This window comes from Leuciscus leuciscus, assembly GCF_965113295.1.
Source record: "Leuciscus leuciscus genome assembly, chromosome: 5".
Classification (NCBI taxonomy): domain Eukaryota; kingdom Metazoa; phylum Chordata; class Actinopteri; order Cypriniformes; family Leuciscidae; genus Leuciscus; species Leuciscus leuciscus.
In genome coordinates, this window is record NC_138729.1 from 37,087,273 (window position 1) to 37,092,562 (window position 5,290).

Below are 5,290 nucleotides of genomic sequence, written 5' to 3' on the forward strand. Positions count from 1 at the left end.
GCACAACAGCGTAATGAAGAGGTTCATTTAAAAAAAAAAAATGCTTGCCTTAATTTAATGTACTTAGTTAAATAAAATACATACAATAATATTTAAAGTTTTAAATATTTTTATATTTAAAACTGTAAAGACTGTAAATGAGCCAGATTATAGTATAAATGCTAATTTTCATCTGTAGTCCTGAGGCAGGAAGACAACACAAAATAATAATATGACAATATACAACACAAAAGAATAATATGACAATATACAGTATCAGTCAAGAACACATTGACACACATTCAGAGAAATTACATTACAGCAATAAAATTAGTCAAAATGAGGAAATAACTGGGAACTTTTAAGAAACTGTTTAAGATGCTTTTTAAATGTGCAGTAAGTTGGACATTCTCTAATGTTTGTTGGGAGGCTGTTCCAAAAATGACTTCCTCTGATAGACAGAACAGTTTGTCCAAAGGTTGTTTTTCTGTGTGGGATCTCTAGGTCTCCTCTAAGTGAGGCTCTAGTGCAAATACCTCTGTCAGTCCTTGGTTTAATGTATGTAGAAAGTGGACGTGGGGCTAGTCCGTGAAAAACTTTATAAATTAAACAGCTATTTTAAAAATGAATACAATTTTCAAACTTGATATTGTATTTTTTGACAAAATATTACACTGATGGAATGACAGTGGCTTTTGATCAAATATTTGTATAGATTTTTTTAATAACATTTCTATGGGTTTTAAAATTGTGTCTCCAGTTAGTGACCAGGTTGTGATGCAGTAATCTATGAGTGAAAATATCATTGAATGTAGGAACATTTTAGCAGAAGTAATTGTCATTGATGGTCTGATTTGTTTGAAGTTATGTAGATTGAATTTGATTGTGTTCACTGCAAGTTTGATGTGTTTTTTAAATGAGAGTGTTGGGTCCAGTGTGACCCCGAGGTATTTGAACTCTTCTACAGTGTCAAGTTCCACTCCCCCCAGGAACACATTGGACCGCTCCAGTTTTATGGATTTTTTTGTGAACATCATAGCAACAGTTTTCTTTTTGTTCAATAATAGGCAGGATTTAAGGAGCCAATGCTGTATATTCTCTAGTGCTGATGTGAGGATGGATGATACTTCCTCTTTGCTTTTAGCAGGTGTAAAAATAACCGCATCATCAGCATACATTTGGAAATGGACTTTTTTACTAACATTTGGCAAATCATTTATATATACAGAAAACAATACTGGTCCCAAAATAGAACCTTGTGGTACCCCTGCTGGACATCCAAGGTTGAAACCAAGCACATCTTCTGCAAAGTTGAAGTGAGTCAGTTTAGACAGAAGGGCTCGATGATCTACTGTATTGAACGCCTTCCTTAAATCCAAAAAGACTGCACCAACACAGGTGGTTTTATCAAGCAAGGATTTCACTGTTTCTATAGACACAGTTTGCCGTCTCTGTGGAGTGGTACTGGTGAAACCTAAATTGCATGGGGTGCAGGAGAGAATGGCCGTGGCTGAGGTGTTTATTCAGCAGCTAAATGTAGGCCTATGATATTTTAAATTGCTTTATAGGGGGTGATTCTTAGAGAAACCATAAATATAATGTATAGGCATAGTATATTACACGTATATTACACTGTATTTATATATTAGCTGGTCCCCTATGACTAAAATATCATTGCATCATCATATCTTTTTAATAGCTGTTTTTAATAGCTCATTGGTTGCAACTTGCAATATTAATAATAATAAAAAAACATTAGCACACATTCAGGCAAGACTATGGATTTCACATTTATATTCAGCATTTAGACATTTTAAACTGCTCTAAATATTAGTTGTTGCAGTGTTTTTTTATGTTAGAAATGTATCCCGTTTATTAGTCATATAATACTTGCAGGCCAGAATGTGTTTTTTGGTGCTATATATATTTTTTTGTATTAATCAGAACTAACATTTCTTTCTGCTTCAGGATTAACATGCTTTTGAAAACTAAATGTCCCCAACACTTGGGCCAAAGTGTGTCTTAATCATGTTTGAGTAAAACAAAAGGGGAAATGAATCTAAACCCATGACTTTGAGTAATGAGGTGAAGTAATCAAGAAATCCAGATTTGCCTTTACCTAGTAACAAAGGGTTTGCTGAATTATGAAGAACCAATCAGAAACATGATATAATGAATCATGTCACCTTTCAAACAGGTATTGAAGTACGCTTAGTAGAGTTGGCATGAGATAAATAGAGAATAGAGAATTTCTAGCACATTGGCATTTAACGTTTTGGTAGTTCCATGAAAACTGTTTAAAATGAACTAAAAAGTGTATTATTCACTTTGTACATTTGTAGTAAAATAAATAAATAATAATTAAAAAATGTATCCGTGTCCACAGATTGTGCACTATGAGGTTGGGTACATTGTCTGGAGTATTGCATGGCTATTTTCTATCACAGTGCTGTAGCAGGGAGTGACAGGTCATTTTTCCCATTCATCTTAGCTGTTATTGCTGTAAGAATTATTCCTTGTTATTCTGTCAAGCTGAACTCTGGTATGAAGTATTTAAAATCTGTTAAATATTGAGAATGCATTTAAATAAGTCTGCAAATGAAAAACTCTGCAAATAGCAATATTTCAAATATTCATACCATTCCTTAAGATTGCATATTTTCCATTTTCATATAAAATGTTTTGTTTTTGATTTATAGTAACGCACATTATGATTGAATAAATAATTATTTTGAGATTACTTGCATTTTTGTGTTTTATGTTTGTAATCTCAGGGTATTTTACTGATTCACTGTTTATTGTGACTGCCTAAATGCAGCAAATCACATTTCTATATGCCTAAAGATATCATTAATACAGTCAAAAGAAAATGAATGATATGTAGGACTTGTTTTTAGAAGAATTGCTTTTTTAATTTATCTAAATTTACATTTCATAACACTTTTTGGAAATACAGAATGGAAATAGATCTTGAGAAGATTAAATCCAACTAATTTATTACCGTGGCCATGAATGGACTGACTGAACTTTGAAGAAATCTAAAAATAGAATGCACAGCATGAAGGAAATGTGATTCTGACTAAAAACTTGAATGATCTAAATAATTTATTAAAAAAATATTTGGGTTGTAAAAGTGTGTGTTTTTGGACTACATGCAATTTCAGTGGCTTTCCTTCTTTGTTCTCATGTTTCTCATTCCTTTTTTATGTCTAAATAATTCAATACAATTTTCACAAATTAATTTGTTGGGTTTTTATTTTAGGGTCAGCTTAATCATCTGGGCGTAAAATTGTTACATGTCCCTAGATGGCAGCAGAACATAATCAGTCACATCCCTATATGACAGATGCAATAGCTAATGCAACATGCTTGTTTTTATGTTGTGCAGTAACTAGTATCTCTGTTAAAGGGGACCTATCACGCCCCTTTTTACAATATGTGATGTAAGTCTCAGGTGTCCCCAGAACGTGTCTGTTAAGTTTCAGTTCAAAATACCACACAGATCATATATTATACCATGTTGTAAATCCAATTTTTGAGTGGAAGGAAAAACATTTGTTTTCGTGCATGTATCTTTAAATGCAAATGAGCTGCTGCACCCAACCCCGATTTCTAGAAGAGGGCGGAGCCTGTACAGCTCGTGCCTCGGATACTCTGCCAAAAACTAATGGCGCTTTTCCACTACACAGTACCAGCTCGCCTCGGCTCGCCTCGACTCGACTCGGCTCTGTTTGATTTTCCACTGTGTAAAAGTTGTACCTGTACCTGCTTCCAGGTACTTTTTTTCGTACCACCTCCAGCGAGGTTCTAAAGCGAGCTGAGGCGATACTAAAATGTGACGTGAAAACACGGCAGACTGCTGATTGGTCAGAGAGAATCGTCACTATTCACTGCGTCATCATTGCACGCGCCAGACGGAGTATTCTGAATAAAAAACAGCAAAAACAAAAACATCCAAAAACAGCATACACTCGATTTCCTCCATTGTCCTGTGTGTGTGGGTAGCGGGTGTGTCTCGCGCGTCTCGCGTAAAATATTAAGTCACAGCAGTTTCCTGCCGCGTCGCTATGACGACCAGGTACTATTGTGGAGGTACTATCTGCAATGGAAAACGGAGCGAAAAGCGAGCCGAGCTGAGTCGAGTCGAGTCGAGCTGGTACTGTGTAGTGGAAAAGCGCCATAAGGCTGCATCTGAAATCACATACTCTCTTGAGTAGGCACTTATTTTGAACAAGTAATGGAACTATACGTTATCCGGACCACACTTGTGTCTTTTAGTCCGTATAGTCATCCCTGATTAGTCTTAACCCCAGTGACGGGTAGGTTTAGGGGCGGGGTTAGGGGTAGGCCATCGTATGATTGGTCTTAACCCCAGTGACGGGTAGGTTTAGGGGCGGGGTTAGGGGTAGGCCATCGTATGATTGGTCTTAATCCCAGTGACGGGTAGGTTTAGGGGCGGGGTTAGGGGTAGGCCATCATGTGGTCCGGATAACCATATAGTACCCAAGTACCAATGAAAAAAAAAAGTTCTATGTAACTGCTATATTTGCCATGGTGTAATTATCATGTGACCTACCAGCGTCAGTTACTTCACTTCACTGCCATTCCTAAACCCTTTCCCCTGTCCTCAAGGAATAGTAAAGTGTCCATTGTATGCACACTTAAGAATCTCGCTGGAAGTAGCAGGTCATCCGGGTACTATTTGCCTACTCTTTTATGAGTAGGCTACTGTGAATTCGGACATACTTCTTTTGTCACAAGGTGCGTCCCTACGAACACATCCGAAGCACGCGCACAGAAAGCTGGATGTCAGACAGCGTGTCACACGAGTATTAAACTAAGTTCTCTTTCATGTCTTAGTGTGCTTAAACTGTCAAATACACACAAGGTTATGTCAACAACACACAAGGTTATGTCAAAAACACACAGAGTTCACATAAACACAGTAGGTTATGTCTGTGAACTTAAACAGCAAGTAAAGAAATTGCATGTGTATATTCGATCAGTGTATTAAAATGAAAGCAGCGTAATAGGCTAATATGCTGTAATAGGAATCGATCAAAAGCAAAACAGAAAAACACTCACTGCTCCTCATTGAATAACTTTAGTAGCTTTAATAAGAATACATTTCTTACTTGAAAGTTAGGTTAATGTTAAATGCTCTGGTGAGGAGATAAACATGGCGGAGTGTTTACAGCTCACTCAGGGCAGGGTCTATGCTAAGATGTGGGCGGGGCCAGTGGAATGTGACTTCACATTGCATAGAAACTGAAAACAGCTTGTTCTGAAACACTTTTTTGATTTATGGGGA